The following is a 21,439-nucleotide window of genomic DNA, read 5'->3' as shown; positions in this document are numbered from 1 at the left end:
CGAACTGTAGCCAGTATTTAGCCAAATGATACAGCAATCAGCGCAGTTTAATGGTTTGGCCTATGAGGATCCAAACAATCACATTGAGAACTTCTTGGAAGGTTGTGACATGCTGAAGATCAATGGTGTTACGGATGATGCTATTAGATTGAGGGCTTTCCCATTCTCCCTAAAAGGAAGAGCTAAGCAGTGGTTACATTCTTTAGTATGAGCATCTATCATGACATGGAATGAAATGGTCGAAGCTTTTCTTGCAAGGTACTTTCCTCCCGGGAAATTGGCAAAGCTTTGCAATGAGATATCACCATTTACTCAGATAGAGCTCCAGTCCTTGTTTGAGACATGGGAGCGATTCAAGGATCTTTTGCGGAATTGCCCACAGTATGGATTCCCCGAATGGATGATCATTCAGACCGTTTACAACGGGTTGACTCCAAGTACAAGACAACTTCTAGATGCCGCCGCCAGAGGTACAATGGGGAATAAGACCCCTGATGAAGCCCGACAATTAGTAGAAGAAATGGCCATGAATAGCTACCAATGGAAAGCAAGGGGAAGGAACAAAGTGGCCGGACTCCATGAGATCAATGTGGTTACATTGTTGGTGGCCCAAGTGGAGGCATTGAGTAATAATTAGACACTCTAACTTCTCCTAGATTGGCATCCATAATAAATTGTGATGGATGCGGGGGAGGACATGCCCCATTCGATTGCCTGATAGTTATTGGTGGTACTTCATTTGTTGAGTAAGTTGACTTTGTGGGTAATGCAATGAGAAACCAAGACAATCCTTATAGCAACACCTACAACCAAGGGTGAAGGAATCACCCAAATTTATCATGGAGTAACCAAGGGCAGCAAAAGGCCATATCACAACTGGGTTTCCAACAACAACAACAAGCCCTGAACATGTAAAATAGAGTTTCACGTTTGGAGACCCGGATGACCGACTTAGAGAAACCCTTGACCTGATTTGTGCAATCAGTAGATACACGGTTTCAACCAGTCGAGGCTACACTTCCCAACCACACCGCTCATTGCATAACCTAGAAAATCAAGTGGGGTAAATCGCAAAGTCTCTATCGGAAAGACCTCAAGGAAGCTTACCGAGTAACACCGAACCCAACCATCGAGAGCATGTGAAGACGATCCCTTTGAGATGTGGTCGTGAGGTTGAAGGTAGGTTTCCAAGTGACAAGACCAATGTTGAAGCAGCAAACATGGTAGAGATTGAGAAGGCAACAAAGGAGAAGAAGGTGTCATCCCAACCTTACAAGCAAAGAATCCCATATCTCTCTAGATTAAAGAATGACCAAAATGATGAGCAATACAAAACGTTCTTGGGTCTATTCAAACAATTGTACATCAACATTACTTTTGTGGAGGCATTGTCTATTGACCAACAAGAAGAAGTTGGAAGAGACTGTATCGGTGATCTTAGATGCCTCTTGTTCCACGGTCTTGCAAAAGAATATGCCGAACAAGAAGAAAGACCCAGGAAGCTTCATTATCCCGTGCAACATTGGCAACTTGGGTAAAGAGATGGCATTGGCAGACTCAGGGCCCAGTATCAATGTTATTCCATACTCTTTCTTTCAAAAGTTAGGCTTGGGAGAGCCTAGGCCAGCTCGGATAACTTTGAAATTCGTGGACATGATGGTGAGACAACCGAGGGGCATCATTGAAGATGTGCTTGTCAAGGTGGACAAGTGCATATTTCCTATATATTTAGTAGAGTTGGATGTCAGTGAGGATGCAGATGTTCCTTTGATACTTGGGAGGCCATTCTTGCGCACTTCTAATGCATTGATTGATATGGACGGCGGGGAGTTGACACTGAGGATTGGAGATGACAAGCTCACATACCGCCTCGCTGAAGCCATGCGACATTCTCTTAACTTTGATGATACTTTATATTTTCTTGACACTACTGATGAACTAATCAATGAATATGTACAGGAAATGTTGAATCAATAATCATAAGAGGGGTTGCTAGACCAAGACGAGGAGAATGAGGAATTGATGATGCCTTGTCTAGAGGAGAAAGGACTACCTACTCCAGGGATAGTGAAAAAATATGCTCCATAAGATGAAGCGAGCGAGAATACACCACAAGAAACACCCTAAGGCTGTTGGGGAAGTGCATGAAGGGAACAAGGATGACAAGCCTTTAAGTGGTAACAAGTTTACAACTCTTCTTCTACCTTCTAAACGCTTTGCTCATCGTGCTTTCAAGTCATGGTTAAGAGGGAAATCTTCATCTATGAGCCCCCGTGAGGTAAGAAAAGGTACATTAAGCTAAGTGACGTTAAACAAGCACTTCTTGGGAGGCAACCCAAGCACTTACTGTTTTATTAGTTGTTAGTTTAGTGTTTGCATGAATAAGACATTGAGTGTTGGTGTCTATATGTTATGATGCATCGCTGTGATTCTCTTGCGAATGAGTTGTTGTTATCGTGTGCTTAAATGTCTACGGCAAAATTTTTGGTCATTTGAGCATGTTTCGTGTTTTTCTCTGGCATATATTGGCATGCTAGAAGCAGGCTTTGAGTGTTTTTATATGTGCAGTAATTTTCTGCAGAGCCTATAGTTCCCCTAAGGCATCCAGAGAAAATGCACGGGCATGTGGAATTTCCACACGCCTGTGGGTCTCCACTGAGAGCTCATCCAGAGAAGGAACAGGGGCGTGGATTCGCCCTGTGAATGACCCTGTGATATATACACACCCGTGGGTAATTTCCACACACGCGTGTGTCTTCCTACAGAGATTTAGAGATTATTCCAAAGAAGACACAGGGGCGTGGACTCACCCCTGTGGGTGACCCTGTGATAAACACACGGGCGTGGGTGATTTCCACACGCCCGTGTGGATCTCTGCAGAGGAGCTCTCTTCCATCCCGAGAATACACAGGGGCGTGTGAGTGCCCCTGTGAATTGGACCTGTACAAGTCCATGCCCATGGAGAATTTTTGCAGGGGCATGAGAAACACTTAGAATTTTCTCGGGTTGGACAGAGAAGCTATAGGGGCATGGGGATGCCCCTGTGGGTCGGGCGCACGGGCATGGATATTTCTGCATGCCCGTGTGTATTCGTTTAGAGATACTTGAGTGTTTTCCCAAGACCACACAGGGGAGTGCATCTGCCCCTCTGAGTCTCTCCGGTGGAGGCGGAAGGGCATGGGTAATTTCCGCACGCCATTCTGAATGAGCAAGAACGCAAGAGCCACGGGTTTTCTTTAAAAATCTTTCCACTCTTCTTCATCCTCACACCTCAGTTACTCCGAGAACACTCCTAACACCTTTCCTGACCTCACAACATTGATTTTGAGGAGTTTTACTTGATTTTTCTTCCGATTTTGAAAATTTCATCTTCAGCTCATCGGTAAACCCTTTTTCCTTCTTTTCTCCATAAATTCTTGATTTTAAGTGATAAAACTAGTGAATGTTGCTTTGTCTCTACAATTAAAAGGGGTATATATGATTAGAAAGGAATTAGAAGGGATATAATGATGTATTTATGAGATTTTAGCATACGGCCGTGCATTTTTTACGCCCCTTGGATCCAGACGGGCGTGTGGAATTTCAACACGATCATGTGAATTCCTGCGGCATTATTCCTTCAAGCCATTTTGAGTGATTTCTTTTTGATTTTTATAGATATGGCACCTAGGACTAAGATCGAAGCCGGCAAACATCCCAGAGAGGAGTCCCCTGTGGTAGAGCACAATGAGTTCATTATTCCCGACCATCAGGGTCATTTTGAGTGTTTGTTTAGGCTTCGTTTCGGACAGACTCACTTCCTATATAGGAGCGTATTGTGAGATATACAAGAGGTAGGTGAGTTGGTGAATGAGGTAGAGGATCTTGTCTCGGTTGGAGATTGGAGACAGTTATTGAGGATCAGAGATCCTACTATCCTTGCACTTACACTTGAGGTGCTATCATCATTTGAGTTCAATAGTACTTATTATAGATTTGACAGTGGCGATGCTATACAGTTCAGACCACTGGAGGATCACTACACCATGAGCATGACACAGTTCTCGACCCGGCTGGGATTGTATGAGGAGGCATTCACAGATACTGAGGAGTATGCTTATTTACTGATGGATTATTCTGGCACCTTGACCCTAGAGAGTGTATGGAGTGCTATGTTGTCAGGGCCAGCATGAACCAGGAGTGTCCAAGGCCGTGTGCCTTTCCTGACCTGCATATCGATATTTGCACACGGTTATGAGCAGGTCGGTGAACGTCGTGGTGACAATACCGGCATCCTGAGCCGGCAGGAGCTTCTATATCTTTATTTGATGGTTCAAAGACCCTCGATCCATCTGGGACATATCATCGTAGAGTATATACGACATCAGGTGCCGTATGTCCGATTAGGATTAATATTCTCGGGCCACTACATCACGAGACTGGTTATGGGTATGGGCCTTCTAGACGTGATTCAAGGGGTCGAGAAGGCGAGTATACATGCTCCCCTAGACATAGAGACGTTGAGGCTGATGGGGATGTTTTACAGAGTCCAGTCTAAAGTGTATGCTCAGATTACACCTACCCAGAGGTAGCAAAGGGAGATGATGATATTGTCGAGAGTTCTCAGACTGCTCCCGAGCCTCGGCCGACACCGGCGTAGACTGAGGCACCTTGATAAGTGTCTAAATGTAGGTATTTTCCTATATGTATCTTATGCACTTTGCATGTATTTTGTGAGGTTTGATGCCCCTTTTGCAGTTAATCATGTACTATTTACTTTCTAGGGCACAAGGAAGCCATGGAGAACACGATGATATCATTTAGGTGAAAGGAGAAGAAAATAGTCCTAATGTACTGTAGCTGAGTTACAGTAGCAGAGCTAATGTAGCAAAGTTATTGTAGCAATACTATAGCAACGTGACGGTTTGACGCTGTCTGCCAAGAATTTCATGCGGCCCCCATACTACCCAGTATAGAGGCCGTATGCACCCCCATATGGACCCCTTATACACCCCGTATGAAGCGTAAATCTAGGTTTTTGAGAGTGATACGGCCCTCATACAGCCCCTATACGGCCAGTATGCCGTGGGGAGTGTAAAAGCACACTTTTAGGGCAAAGAAGAGGACTTTTTCTAGATAGGTTTTAAGAGACTTCTTGGTAGACCTTGAGCGACCTTGGGAAGAAGAAGAAGCCCAAGGAAACAATGATATCATTCAAGGGCAAGGTTTAAGGCTCTCAAGGCAAGAAGATAACATTATTTAAGGGAAAATCAACCATGATTTGAAGGAAGGAAATCCGTGGCTAGAGAAGCATCATTTGGCATTCCTTTGGTTGGGGAAGCATTATGCGGCACATTCTCTACCTCCTTCTTCACCATTTCATCAAGAGAGTGTCATTTATGCTTTTGCTTTGTGTTTTACTTGATTATGTTGCTTGTTGTGGGATGATGACACACTAGACCCCCAAGGCCACCGGGTGTTGGTGAACCTTGGGGATTTTTATGTTGTATTTTGGATGATTACTTGTTAATTCCATGCTTGGGTTATTTTGAGATTTGATCCATTGTTTTCATGCTAAGTGCTACACTAAGGAGAAATCCATAGTTTTTTATGAGTGATGCATTTAGATGTGACTGAATCGCATGTATTACATCATGAATGGATTAGAAGGGGATACTTGTATCATAACACCGAGAAATTGGGTGTTGGTAGCCCTCCATGTCTTAGGGGTGAACTTAGGATGAGTTCATCCCTATTTTGAGATTTCCTTATACTTAATGCAATCATAGGAATGTGGATTTGGGAAAAATTCCTATCAACATTCATATGGGAATAGGGTTTAATCGCGGTTTTTCTAATCTAGAAATCTCTTTGTCCAAATTACCCTTGCATATTTTGATCATCATCCATGTATCATGATAACCCCTCAAGGAGATCCACATCCATAGGCCTTTGTATTACATTGATTTTCTTGCTTGCTCATTGCTTATTCCCTCTAATTTGTTGGTAATCTTGTATTTAGTTTTAATTACATCTAGTAGAGTGAATTCCATCACTTAAGATCTTAGGCTAGATAATAGTTCGAGAAGGAGTAATGGGAGATCTTTAGCCTCATGGAATACGATCCTCGTGTCTTCACACGAGGTATGACTTGGCGATCCTGTACACTTGCGGGGAAGCAATCACACCTCCTGTGGTAGAGGAACCACCCCCAGTATGCATGTTTTCACTATCTTGAGCCTATGATCATTTTTAGAGGCTCGAGACTGTGGTGGGGGTGCTACAGAAAGAGATCGCAGAGGTCCGGGCCACACAGGCCGTGCAGTACACAGAGTTTATGGCACGTTTTGATACATTACAACAGATTATTGAGTGAGATGTTGCCTCTCATTTGTTCTAAGACCTTTGACACTGACTCTTGATGAGTCATTCTTTATTTCTCTCTTGTTATCTTATTTTGTGATGGTGTTAGACTTGCACTACTCAGAAAATATTTTCCTTCTGAGTATGTCTTTTATTTTCATTTTGTTGTCTTGAGTTGTATTCATTGCTCTATCCTTTATATATTCGAGTTATTTTTGTTTATTGAGCATCACTGAACCTCCTTGTGTATGCGTACAGATGGTCTTGTCAGTATGGGAATCGAGAACTAGTCATGGACATGGCTAAGTTGTTTTGGCACTTGGCCTTGTGTGCTTCACAACCCGTTGGAACATCACTCCCAATGATTTAGCTCCATCAAATGCAATACTAGGAGTCATGGGAATATTGTTTCGAGTTTGATAAGTGCTTATTAGATAAGAATGCGAATTGTTCTTTCCTTATGATGAGCATTACTTTTATCAGGTTTTAACGCTAATATGTGTGTATTTATGTTACTTTCATGCAGATAGGGTTGTGAGGCCGAATATTAGAGAAAGAAGCCAATATGGATTTGGGAGTGTTTCTTGCCGGTACTGCAGCAGGGAACTGTAGTAAAAAACTGTAACAGGTACTGTTCACAGCCGGTCGAAGAAGGATGAAAACAGAGAATCCACATGGGCGTGTATTAATTCCACACGCCGTGTGAAAAATACACAGGGGCGCCTACAGGGGCGTGCAGATTCCATATTCCAGCTCTTTAAAAGCCAATTTCACCCCTGATTTTAGTAATCTTTTCTCCATCTTTTCCACAACTAGAGAGAGGACTTTGGCTAGGGTGTTGAGAGATATTGGCTGGGGATTTGGAGAGGTTCTATGGCTCTGACATCGCGCTCCATTTAGAAGAAGGTTAGTGGGAGAGCTTTCATCGGCACCAATCCGGCGAGGTGTATCCTAGGCCAGACAAAGTGACCTTTGGATGAGTAGAGGACTCTCCACAAGACAATCACCACGACTATCGTTGGGTTTTTCTAGATTCTTTGCGTTTACATTTGTTTTCATTTATTGTAATTAGCTCCATGGAGAGCTAAACCCCCTAATGGCTACTTGGGTATTTGTGAACCCTAGGATATATTTGTTTCATTAAACCTCTTTATTATGTTTTCAATTAATTGATGTTTTATTTGAGTTCCAATCTTGAATGCTTGATTGTATGAATATTCCCCTAGAGTGACTAGGGTTGAGAGTTCTTGTTGGTAACCCTTGTGAGTGAGTGACACACTACGAGATTTAGACAAAAATAGATTGGAGAAGGTTGAGTGGGTGAGTCGAGAGGTAGCGGAGCATCCCCTTTTCCCTCCAGTGTGATTTATTCTACCTCCATTTCCTCATGTTCTTTGTGGTTATAGTAGAGTGAATGGGCTAAAGGATGACTGATAAGTGCTTGTGCGATATGAATGCGAAGCGTTCATTCCTTATGTTGAGCATTACTTTCCTTCGTTTTCTACATTAATATGTGTGTTTTATGTTACTTTTACGCAGGTAGGGTTGTGAGGCGGAGTATGAAGGAAATGGACCAATGTGGATCATAATGCACCTATTTTGGAGGAGATCTTGTTAAGGTTCAAAGCGCGAAGACATAGGGTCGGTGTGAGATGCTAGGTGTGTGCCAACCTCCTCGCATTCGAGTGAGCACATCTATTTGGAGGGGCACAAAAGGCGATCACGTTCGAGCATTCCGACTTATACATATAAGAACAAGAGCCCCACCAACATGTACATCATTGAAGAAGCAAGTGATTCACGACGTGAGCGTGTGCCCAGTTGCGTTACCCCGATGAAAGTATGGAATTGGGAAGTTAATCGGGTCGAAGGCTGTAGCAATTACTGTGTAACGCTGTTCATTCGGCCGAGAAATCGAGGAGAAACAAAGAATCCACACGGGCGTGTGGAAATATCCACGCCCGTGTGGAAGTCGCACGGGCGCGTGTATCGTCCACGCCCGTGGAGTTGCCCGATTCCAGCCTTATTTAAAGCCGATTCAGCCCCGATTTTGGTATTCTTTTCTCCATCTTTTCCCCAACTTGTGGGAGGACTTTGGCTAGGGTTTCGAGGGGTATTGGACAAGGTTTTGAAGAAGTTCTACGGCTCCAACATCGTGATTCCATTAGGAAGAAGGTTGGTAGGGGAGCTTCGATCGAGGCTTATCCTATACCGGACGAAGGAATCTTTGGACGACGAGTAGAGGACTCTCCACAAGACCATCGACACAACCATCGAGGGGGTTTCTTTATGGATTCATTGCTTTTACATTCGATTTCTTTGATTGTATTAAGCTCCATGGAGAGCTAAACCCCTAGTGGGTACTTGGATGATTGCAAACACTAAGATGTATTTGTTTGATTGAACTTCTTTATTATGCTTTCAATAAATTGATGTTTATTGTGAGTTCCAACCTTGAATGCTTGATTCTATGAACATTTCCCCTAGAGTGACACTAGGGTTGAGAGTTCTTGTTGGTAACCTTGTGAGTGAGTGTCACACCACTAGCGTTAGACAAAGTTAGGTTGGAGAGGGTTGAGAGGGTGAGTCGAGGAGGTGCAGGGAGGCGTCCCCTTTCCCCTCCGACGTGATAGATTCTACCTCCGTTCCTCGAGTTCTTTGCGGCCATAATTGAGTGAATGGTCTAAGGGATGAACCTCCGCTGGGGCTAGTTGCGGCGTGCAATGGAGTGAAGCGTTGAGAGGATCTTTGTATCTAGGGCTTAATTGTGGCTAGGGACCTTCCATCTGGACCAAAGGGGTAGGTCTATATTTAGGAAGAGATTTATCACTTGGAATCCCTAGAGCTCATTGCAACTCTATGCGAGTACGAGGGTGTTGAGATTGTTCGATTTCTCCTCCGGGGACATGTATAGAGTTAGGCATAGTTGACCTTAGATTTGGGACTATGTATGTAAGGATTTCCATGACTCACTATTGCATTGATTAGGAAGCATAATAGAGAGTTCTTGCACTTGAAGCGATCATCCTAGGTGAAGCATTATCCGAGTACCCCATTCTTTATCGATTGACTTACCCTCTTCTTACTTTTGCTCTTTCACTTGATGTTTTTATTGTTGAGAATTGAATCAATTTCACACTTATCACTATTGATATTCCACATAGCTAAGAATTAAATTAAGTATTTTCACTCCCTACTCCCTGTGGATTCGACCCCGCTCACCCGGGATTATTACTTCGACAAGCTCGTGCACTTGCGGGATATAAGCAAGGGGACCTTGTCAATGACCTTTCGCTGGGGCTTAGTTGCGGGTGCAAAGGAGTGAAGCGTTGAAGTGATTTTAGCACCTAGGGCTTAATTGTGGCTAGGGACCTTCCACCATGACCAAAGGGTTAGGTCTACATCTAGGAAGAGGGTTTATCACTTGGAATCCCTAGAACTCATTGCAATTCTATACAAGTGTGAGGTTGAGAGGTTATTCAATTTCTCCTCTTGGACATTTATAAAGTTAGGTATAGTTGACCTTAGATTTGGGACCATGTATTTAAAGATCTCCACAACTCATTATTGCATCAGTTAGAAATTATAATATAGGGTTCTTGAACTTGAAATGATTGTCCTAGGTGGAACAATATCCGGGTACCCCATTTATATTGATTGCATTACCTTCTCCTTTACTTGTGCTCTGTTTCTTGTTCTTTTACTTTTCTTATTTCACATCTTGTCACACATATCACTATTCATCTTTGACAAGATCCCCTTGCTTATATCCCGCAAGTGCACGGGTTTGTCGAAGTAATAATCCCGGGTGAGCGGGGTCGAATCCATAGGGAGTAGGGAGTAAAGACACATAATTCGATTCTTAGCTACGTGAAGTATCAACAATGATAAGTGTGGTAATGATTCAATTCTCAGAAATTAAAAGCAACAAGTAAGAGAGCAAAGTAAGGAGGAGGCAAGGCAATCGATAAAGATGGTGTACTCGGATGATGCTTCACCTAGGATAATCGCTTCAAGTGCAAGAACTCTCATTATGCTTCCTAATCAATGCAATGGTGAGTCGTGGAAATCCTTACATACATAGTCCCAAATCTAAGGTCAACTATGCTAACTCTATACATGTCCCGGAGGAGAAATCGAACAATCTCAACACCTCGCACTCACGATAGAGTTGCAATGAGCTCTAGGGATTCCAAGTGATAAATCTCTTCCTAGATTTAGACCTAACCCTTTGGTCCGAGCGGAAGGTCCCTAGCCACAATTAAGCCCTAGATACTAAGATCACCCTCAGCGCTCACTCCATTGCACGCGTAACTAGGCCACAACGGAGGTTCATCCCTTAGACCATTCACTCTATTATGGCCGCAAAGAACTAGAGGAACGGAGGTAGAATCTATCACGTCAGAGGGGAAAGGGAACGCTCCTATACCTCTCGACTCACCCTCTGAACCCTCTCAAACCTAGCTTTGTCTAACGCTCGTGGTGTGTCACTCACTCACAAGGTTACCAACAAGAACTCTCAACCCTAGTGTCACTCTAAGGGAAATGTTTATACAATCAAGCATTCAAGGTTGGAACTCACAATAAGCATCAATTTATTGAAAGCATAATAAAGAAGTTCAATGAAACGAATACATCTTAGTGTTTGCAATCATCCAAGTATCCACTAGGGGTTTAGCTCTCCATGGAGCTAAGTACAATCAAAGAAATCGAATGTAAAAGCAATGAATCCATAAAGAAACCCCCTCGATGGTCGTGTCAATGGTCTTGTGGAAAGTCCTCTACTCGTCGTCCAAGGATTCCCTCATATGGTATAGGATACGCCTCGATCGAAGCTCCCCTACCAACCTTCTTCCTAATGGAATCACGATGTCAGAGCCGTAGAACCTCTCCAAAACCTTGGCCAATACCCCTCGAAACCCCAGCCGAAGCCCTCTCGTAAGTTGGGGAAAAGATGGAGAAAAGAATACCAAAATCGGGGTTGAATCGGCTTTAAATAGGGCTGGAATCGGGCAACTCCACGGGCGTGGACGGTACATGCGCCCGTGCGGAATTTCCACACGGGTGTGGATAATTTCCACACGCCCATGTGGATTCTCTGTTTCTCTGATTTCTCGGCCGGCTGTGAACAGTGCTGCTACAATAATTGCTATAGTGTTGATATAGTGTTTTACTACAGTCTTCGACCTGAATAACTTCCCAATTCCATACTTTCATCGGGGTAACGCAAATGGGCACACGTTCACGTCGTGAATCACTTGCTTCTTCAATGATATATATGTTGGTGGGGTTCTTGTTCTTAAGTGCATAAATCAGAATGCTCGAGTGTGACTGCTTTTGTGCCCCTCCAAATGGATGTGCTCACTCGAATGCGAGGAGGTTGGCACACACTCTAACATCTCACACCTGTCCTATGTCTTCGCGTTTGAACCTTAGCAAGATCTCCTCCAAAATAGGTGCATTATGATCCACATTGGCCCATTTCCTTCATACTCCGCCTCACAATACTACTTGCATAAAAGTAACATAAAAACACACATATTAATGTAAAAAATTGAAAAAAGTAATGCTCAACATAAGGAATGAATGCTTCGCATTCATATCGCACAAGCACTTATCAATCTTTCACTTAGTGAAGAAACAATTTTAGAATTTTTATTACTTTGACAAACCCATTCACTTACAGGGCATACACAAGGGCCGTTGTCAAGTTTTTGGCGCCGTTGCCGGGGAATAGGCGTTTAGAGATACTTTGCATTTGTTTTCTTAGCTATTCTTTTATTTATTCTATTTCACATCATATTTCTATCATCGTTCTAATTTGTTCTTTTTCTTTTATTACAAAAAAAATTGATTGACATAGCCGAGTTATTCGACACTATCATGGGAATGATTGAAATTGGAAAACAGAAAGTTCAACTGTTTGCAGTACAGGACACGCCGTGTTATTTCCCTCAAGAACAGTACACTATTCAACATCCCATTGAAGAGTTAGTTGAAGAGTACATTGCCAAAATTTAAGGGTAGAACTGTGAATTAGATAGTGTGATAGATCTGTTTGATAGATCTGTTTGACAGATCTGTATTGGCATCGATGAGTGATTACTTAGAAGAAAGTTTGGAGAGAGTCCTCGCTCAGTTTGATTCGTCATATCATGAACAAAGGCATGATCTTTTCTCTGTGGGAGTTTCGATGTCAGGAAGTGATACTTGTGGAATGGAAGCATTGATAGCCGTTGTAGATCATACAGAAACACATTCACAAGTAGAAGAAGGGAATAACGAATGTGATCATTAGGCGAATAATTTTGAGGAGATTGAAAGGTTGAAGGAGAGTAGGTTGCACCCATCAATTGATACACCACCAGAACTAGAGCTTAAAACCCTACCATCACATTTGGAGTGTGCCTTCTTGATCGAAGAATCTAAACTCCTGGTGATTGTGGCTTCAAACTTGTCTGTGGATCAAAAGGACAAGCTTGTTAGCATGTTGAAAAGGCAAAAATTGGCTATTACATGGAAAATTTTAGACATTAAGGGCATAAATCCATCATTCTACACTCATAAAATTCTAGTGGAAGATGACTACAAATATGTGATCCAACCTCAGTGAAGATTAAATCCGAACATGAAGGAAGTTGTCAAGGCAGAGGTGGTGAAGCTCCTAAATGGAGGAATCATCTACCCCCATATCTGACATTGTATGGGTGAGCCCGATACAAGTGGTTCCAAAAAAGGGGGATGATAGTGGTGAGAAGTGAAAAGAATGAATTGATTCCAACCAGGACAGTCACGAGATGGCAAGTTTGCATTGATTATAGAAATCTAAATGATGCCACTTGAAAAGATCATTTCCCTTTGCCGTTTATTGATCAGATGTTGGAACGACTGGCAAGGCATCAATTTTATTGTTTCCTTGATGGCATGTTGGGATATTTTCAAATCCCCATAGCTTCAGAAGATCAGGAGAAGACTACATTTACTTGCCCTTATGGTACCTTTGATTACAGAAGAATGCCTTTGGGGTTGTGTAATGCACTGGTGACATTCCAGCACTGCATGACGGCCATTTTGATGATCTTCCAAGAGATATTATGGACATGTTCATGGATGACTTTTTAGTATTTGGAGACTCTTTTGATACTTGCTTAAAGAATTTGGAGAGAGTGTTAGTGAGATGTGACGAAACGAACCTCATTCTCAATTAGGAGAAGTGTCACTTTATGGTCCAAGAAGGCATCGTCCTTGGACATAAGATTTCCCAAGCAGGTATGGAGGTGGATAAGGCAAAGATTGAGGTCATTGAAAAGCTTCCCCACCTACAAATGTAAAAATGATCCACAGTTTCTTGGGCCATGTAGGTTTTCACACAAGATTTAGCAAGGACTTTTCTAAGATGACACAACCGTTGACCAAGCTCCTAGAAAAAGATGCTCCCTTTGATTTTGGGGATGACTGTCTGACTGCATTCAATTTGTTGAAGAAAGATTAGTGCAAGCATCAATTTTAACAATACCGGATTGGAATGAACCCTTTGAGTTAATGTGTGATGCAAGTGACTACGCCGTGGGAGCAGTCCTGGGGCAACTGAAAGATAAGCAGTTTCGACCAATCTATTATGCTAGCAAGACTCGCACAAGTGCTCAAGAGAATTATATGACCACCGAAAAGGAGTTGTTAGCAGTGGTGTTTGCTTTCAACAAGTTCAGACCATACCTCATTTTATCTAGGGCCACAGTGTTCACAGATCATTCGGCACTTCATTGTCTCATGAACAAGTCGGACGCAAAGCCGAGATTGATTCACTGGATCATCTTGTTACAAGAATTTGATATGGATATAAAAGATAAGAGGGGAACCCAAAATGTGGTTGCAGATCACATTTCAAGATTATAAGGTTGTGAGGGGCAAGAACCGGCAAGCAAGGAAATCAATGACTTCTTCCCTGAATAACAACTGTATGCAGTACATGAATCATAGTCAGAGGATACTCCATATTTTACAGATTTTGTAAACCATTTGTCAGGAAAGATGCTGAAGCAGGGCCTCCATTTTCAACAGCAAAAAAACTTTTTCAGTGACTTGAAGAACTATTTTTGGGATGATCCCTACCTATTCTGTATTTGTGCAGATCATGTGGTTCAAAGATGTGTTTCAAGGGAGGAAGGTTGGAACATTATTGCGCACTGTCATTCGGGTCCTGTTGGGGGGCATTATGCTTCAAGTCGAACTGCTGAGAATGTTCTGGCCATTGGGTTTTATTGGTCGAGTTTATTCCAGGATGTTCATCAGTTTGTTTTACTATGTAACAGTTGTCAGAGGGCTAGAAACCTATCACAAAGAGATGAGATGCCTCAGATTCCGATGTAGTTTTATGAGGTGTTTGATGTATGGGGAATTGACTTCATGGGACCATTTCCGAAGTCCAATGGTAATCAATACATTCTGGTGGCAGTTGAATATGTTTCTAAATGGGTGGAGGAACAAGCTCTTCCAACTAATGATGCAAGAACTATGGTGAAGTATTTGAAGGTGTTGAAGCGTTATGGAGTGCATCACTGTCTCGCTACCCCCTATCACCCACAAATGAGTGGACAAGTAAAAGTCACAAACAGAATGCTTAAGAGGATCTTAACAAAATCCATGGAACAAGGAAAGTGGGATTGGTCAGAACGGTTAGATGACACACTTTGGCCTCATCGAACAGCGTACAAAACTCCAATAGGGACCACTCCCTATAACTTGGTGTATGGAAAATCGTGTCATTTGCCGGTGGAATTAGAGCATAAAGCATATTGGGTAATCAAGGCAATGAATCTTGACTTGAGCAAATCGGGGGAGCAAAAAATATTACATCTTACCGAGCTAGATGAATGGAGGTTGAAAGCATATGAGAATGCAAGGATATATAAGGAAAGAATTTGGAAGTGGCATGACAAGCACATTAAGAATCCGAAAGAGTTCAAAGTAGGCGATCAGGTGTTACTATTCAATTATCGTCTACTATTATTTCCGGGGAAGCTCAAGTTTAGATGGTTTGGCCCTTATACAGTAACCGAAGTTTCACCTCATGGAGCTATTGAGATTACCCATCCAGAGAAGGGTACATTCAAGGTGAATGGACATAGGCTAAAACCATATTATGGAGGTGAGGTTAGTAATGACGAGAAGGAAGTATTTTTCCTTCTTAAGCCCCCTAGAGGTAAGACAAGGTACGTCAAGCTTAGTGATGTAAAACAAGCGCTTCTTGGGAGGCAACCCAAGTGTTTACTGCTTTCTTAGTTAGTAGTTTATTGTTTGCACGAATAAAGTGTTGATTGTTGGTGTCTTGATTTTTAGATGCTTTTCCTATGATTTTATTGTGGGTTTAATTTCATCATGAGTTTTTATGTGGATTTAGCGAAGTTTTGGTCGTTTGAGCTATCTCTCATTGTTTTTGGTGATCGTTCATGAATTTTTTGCAGAGCTTACAGAGTTTTTAAGGCATCCAGGGAAAACGCACAGGCGTGTGGAATTTCCACACGTCCATGGATCTATATTGTGAGCTCATCCAGAGAAGACATAGGGGTGTAGACTCGCCCCTGTTAGCGACCTCGTGACTTTTGCACTCCCGTGAGTAATTTCTGTACAGGCGTGCGTTTTCTAGTAGAGATTTGGCAACTTATCCCAAGAGTACACAGGGACGTGGACTCGCTCCTGTGGGTGGACTTGTGAAAAATGCACGGGTGTGGGTAACTTCCGCTCGCCTGTTTGAAATTTTGCAGAAAAGCTCTCTCTATCCCGAGAAGGCACAGGGGCGTGCGGCTGCCCCTGTGAGTCGGGCGCATGAGCGTGGGTATTTTCCGCATTCCCATGTGGATTCCCATGTGCGTATGCCTGTGAGTTCCTCATGTGGAGGCGCACGGGCATGGGTGATTTTTGCACGCCCGTGCGGATCTCTAGGAATCAGAAGGCTGCGTTCACTCTTGATAAATCGTTTAAACCCTATTTATTAACAGACCTTCAAACACTTAGAAAACATTCTCCGACATTCTCCTGACCTCCCATTGTTGGTTTTTGAGTCGAATAATTGAGTATTTCTCCCGACCTTCGATTTTCTTTGATTCTATTCGATTTTCTTTGATTAAACTTGCTAATGTGCCTCAGTTTCTTGCTAGAATGATTATGATTTGTTTTTGACGAGCTCTGGAAGTGAGATGGAGGTGCATTTGTGGAATTTTTGACGAGGGCCATGCGGTTTTCCCGCACTGTGAATACACACGGGCGCGTGTAATTTCTGCACGCCCGTGTGGATTCCTGTAGTATTGAGTTATGAATGAATCTGATTGATTTATTTCCAATACATGTAAGTATTGCCCCCAAATCAAAGAAGACAACTGGTAAACATCCTAGAAAGCCTACTCCTGAGCCGGAAAGCATGGAATTCACACTTCCCGAGCATCGAGCTTGATTTGAGCGACTAGCGAAGCTTATGTTTGGTCAAACACGAATCTTGGATGTGAACTCACTTAGGGAGGTGCAACAAGCACATGACATGGCTGATGAGGTTGAGGAGCTACTATTGGTGGGTAGTTGGTGCAAGCTATTGATTATTCGTAACCCTGCTATCCGCTTACTCACATTAGAGGTGCTCGCCTCATTCGAGTTTAACCATTCCTATGCTCATTTCAATAGCGTCGGTGCCATTCAGTTCAGAGCTTTTGGGCAGCATCATAGTATGAGCGTCACATAAATCTCCATTATGTTTGGTTGATATGATGTGGAGTACACTAAGATGGAGGAGTATGAGGATCTCCCAATTGACCTGACGGGAAGCTTATCCCCCCACGAGGCGTATAAAATACTATATGGTAAGGGGCAGTATGAACCAGGAGTGTCTAAGGCCTCATGCCTTTCTCGACCTAGCTACAGATATCTCCACGCCATCCTAAGTAGGTCAGTGAATGATTGAGGCGATAACACGGGAGTCTTAAGCAAGCAGGAACTTCTATATTTATACTTCATGGTACGGAACGAGCTGATTCATTCGGGACACATTTTAGCGGATTATCTAAAGTATCAAGGACAATATCCCAGGCTGGGTGTCATTTTCTCTGGCCCATACATTACTAGACTCATCTTGGGGATGGGTCTATGAGACATAATAAGAGGGGCCGAGAAGACAATAATACTAGCACCCCTCGGGTTAGAGTCGATGAGATTGATGAGTATGGTCCACAGGGTTTGGAAGGGAGTTTATGCTTTGGTTATACCTGCTCCAGAGATAGCTGGGGGTAAGGGTGATGATGGTGAGGCTTCTTAGCCTACACCCGAGCCTCAGCCAACACCGATATTGACCGAGGTACCTCCGGTGGCAGAGGACCCACCCCCAGTACGCATGTTTTCACCATCTCGAGCCCATGATCATTTTGAGAGGCTCGAGAGTGCTATAGGGGTGATACAAACAGAGTTCAGTTTGAGGTACTGAGCGAGATTGTCTGAGATTCGGGATCGCGCAGGCCGCATAGTATACATAGTTCATGGCACATTTCGACACGTTACAACAGATTTTAGAGGGAGACATCACCTTGTCATTTGTCTTATGATCAAGGACTCCTTAGGCCCCTCTGACATCACCATCACCACCTCCACAAGCACCCTTCGATCTATCACCCACAGCGGGCGGAGGAGCCAAAGCGCTGCACCGACACTTGATTTGTTGTATACTCGGAAAAGGACTTTTCCTTCGAGTTTATTTTTATTTTGTATTCTCGAGTTGTATTCATTGCCTTATCTTTTTATATACTCAGAGTTGTTTAGGTTTTATTGAGCTTCACTAAACTCCCTCGTGTATGTGTGCAGATGGTCTTGTCATCATGGGAATTGAGACTTTGTCATGGGCACGGCCAATGGTGCTTTGGTACTTAGCCGTGTGTGCTTCACAACCCATTGGAACATCACTCCCAAGGATTTAGCTCCATCAAATGCAACACTAGGAGTCGGGGGTAGTATTGTTTTGATTTCTTCTCCAACATTATGAGTGAGCTTGCATGTGCACATTGGGGACAATGTACAACTTAAGTGTGGGGACGGAGTTTCATAGTGCACACATCTCTTTTATATTAATTTTGATTGATATACATGGTCACAGAGCCAATGCGGTTCACCTTAGTTGAAATGATTACATTCTTGAGTTTAGGAGAATTTTTAACATTGAATGTCTTCATGCTCTAGTTTTTGCTTGAATTTGTAGGAATTTTTTCCCGATTCACACTTGTTGCACTACTCACTCTTTAAACTCTTTTGGAAACTCATGTTCGATGTTAAAGGGACTAGTTACTGTTGTATCTTTTATTATTTGTGAAAAAAATGGTGAAATGAAAAGAAAGAACAAAATAGTTTTAATGTTTATTTGTTCTTGTTGGGTGGAAAGAGCTACCATCTATGAAGTATGAAGCTACTCTCATAAGTCGGATACTAGTTATGCCCTAATGAGAGAAAGAGCTATCTCATAGGATGAGTGAAAGCTATTACTCCGGTAGAAAGAGCTACTACCTCGAAAGTGTGAAGGCCATTTTAGCGGCCGCATTGGAAAGGGCTACCTTAGAAGATGTGTGAAGCTACTACCATCTTTGAAATTTTGTTATTGTTTATTGATAAGTGCTTGTGTGATATTAATGCGAAGCATTCTTTCCTTATGTTGAGCATTACTCTTCTTGGGTTTTACACTAATATGCGTGTTTTTATGTTACTTTTGTGCAGGTAGGGTTGTGAGGCCGAGTATGAAGAAAAGAAGCCAATGTGGATCATAATGCACCGATTTTGGAGGAAATCTTGCTAAGGTTCAAACACGAAGACATAGGTCGGGTGTGATATGCTAGAGTGTGTGCCAACCTCCTTGTATTTGAATTAGCACAACCATTTAGAGGGGCACAAGGGCAGTCACACTCAAGCATTCCGACTTATGCACATAGAACAAGATCTCCACCAATTTGTTCGTCATTAAAGAAGCAAGTGATCCATGACGTGAATGTGTGCCCGTTTGCGTTACCCCGATGATAGCATGGATTCAGGAAGCTATTCAAGCCGGATACTGTAGTAGAACAATGAAGCAAAGTACTGTAGTAGCACTGTTCACAGCCGGCCGAGAAAACAGGAATTCAAAGAATCCACACGGGCTTGTGGAAATTCCACATGGGCGTGTGAAAAATCCACAGGCTCGTGTGGTCGCCCGATTCCAACCCTATTTAAAGCCGATTCAGGCCCGATTTCAGCATTCTTTTCTCCATCTTTTCCCCAACTTGAGAGAGGGCTTCGGCTAGGGTTTTGAGGGGTATTGGGTAGGGTTTTGGAGAGGTTCAATGGCTCCGACATCGTCATTCCTCAGGAAGAAGGTTGGTAGGGGAGCTTCTATCGAGGCGTATCCTATACCGGACGAGGGAATCCTTGGACGACGAGTAGAGGACTCTCCACAAGACCATCAACATGACTATCGAGGAGGTTTCTCTATGGATTCATTGCTTTTACATTCTATTTCTTTGATTTTACTTAGCTCCATGGAGAGATAAACCCCAAGTGGGTACTTGGATATTTGTGAACCCTAGGATGTATTTGTTTCATTGAATCTCTTTATTATGCTTTCAATTAATTAATGTTTATTGTGGGTTTCAACCTTGAATGCTTGATTGTATGAACATTTCCCCTAGAGTGACACTAGGGTTGAGAGTTCTCGTTGGTAACCTTGTGAGTGGGTGACACACCACGAGCGTTAGACAAAAGCTAGGTTGGAGAGGGTTCGGGAGGGTGAGTCGAGAGTGCAGGGAGGCGTCCCCTTTCCCCTCCGGACGTGATAGATTCTACCCTCGGTTCCTCGAGGTTCTTTGTAGCTATAATAGAGTGAATTATCTAAGGGATGAACTTCCGCTGGGGCTTAGTTGCTGCGTGCAGCGGGTGAAGCGTTGAGGTGATCTTAGTATCTAGGGCTTAATCGTGGTTAGGGGACCTTCCACCGGACCAAAGGGTTAGGTCTATAATTAGGAAGAGACTTATCACTTGGAATCCCTAGAGCTCATTGCAACTTTATGTGAGTGCGAGGTTGAGAGGTTATCTAATCTCTCCTCTGGGACATGTATAGAGTTAGGCATAGTTGACCTTAGATTTGGGACTATGTAATTAAGGATTTTCACGACTCACCATTGCATTGATTAAGAAGCATAATAGAGGGTTCTTGCACTTGAAACAATTATCCTAGGTGGAGAATTATCCGAGTACCCCATCTTTATCGATTGCCTTACCTCCTCCTTTACTCGTGCTCTCTTACTTGTTGCTTTTACTTTTGAGAATTGAATCATTGTCACATTTATCACTATTGATCTTTCACATAGCTAAGAAGCGAATTAAGTGTTTTTATTCCCTACTCCCTGTGGATTCGAAACCCGCGAATTAAGTTTTTGGCGCCATTGCCGGGGAGTAGGCATTTAGAGATACTTTGCACTTTGTTTTCTTAGCTATTTCACCATACATTTTATTTCATATCTTCTTATTCTATCATCGTTTTGATTTTTTTTTTCTTTCTTTTTGGGTGCAACTCCAGGTTATGACCTGAGGGAATCCCTCAATATTGATTGAAGGAGATCCTAAGCTTGAATGTAGACTTAGAAGAAAAGGGAAAGAACCTGTGCAAGAATAGTCTAATTTAGCTGATTTGGAAGTGAAAGGATCTGAAAACATGGCAGAACAGAACAAGCAATAGCGAACATTATCCGATTATGCTAGACCTTCAGTGTTGGGGACACAATCAAGTATTGTGCGTCCCCCGATTATAGCTCATAACTTTGAGTTGAAGCCGGCATTCATCCACATGTTGCAGCAATCCGCACAGTTTAACGGTTTGGCCGATGAGGATCCAAACAGTCATATAGAGAGTTTTCTCGAGATGTGTGATATGCTGAAGATAAACAGAGTGACGGATGATGCTATCAAGTTGAGAGCCTTCCCATTTTCCCTAAAGGGGAGAGCGAAGCAGTGGCTACACTCATTACCTAGAGCATCGATCACCACATGGGAGGAGATGGTAGAAGCTTTTCTTGCCCGTTATTTCCCTCCCAAAAAATCTGCA

At 42.8% G+C, this 21,439-nt stretch overlaps 1 non-coding gene across 1 annotated transcript; it reads right to left on the bottom strand.

Moving 5' to 3' along the window:
• Positions 1-283: 283 nt before the first annotated feature.
• Positions 284-390, bottom strand: LOC120250897. Its single transcript, XR_005533228.1, has one exon. It is a non-coding gene; the product is annotated as a small nucleolar RNA R71 (small nucleolar RNA).
• Positions 391-21,439: the final 21,049 nt, after the last annotated feature.

The sequence above is a fragment of the Dioscorea cayenensis genome, chromosome 19 (assembly GCF_009730915.1).
Source record: "Dioscorea cayenensis subsp. rotundata cultivar TDr96_F1 chromosome 19, TDr96_F1_v2_PseudoChromosome.rev07_lg8_w22 25.fasta, whole genome shotgun sequence".
NCBI classification, from domain to species: Eukaryota; Viridiplantae; Streptophyta; class Magnoliopsida; order Dioscoreales; family Dioscoreaceae; genus Dioscorea; species Dioscorea cayenensis.
The sequence above is the reverse complement of the archived record's forward strand: the minus strand, read 5'-3'. Positions and strand labels throughout refer to the sequence as shown.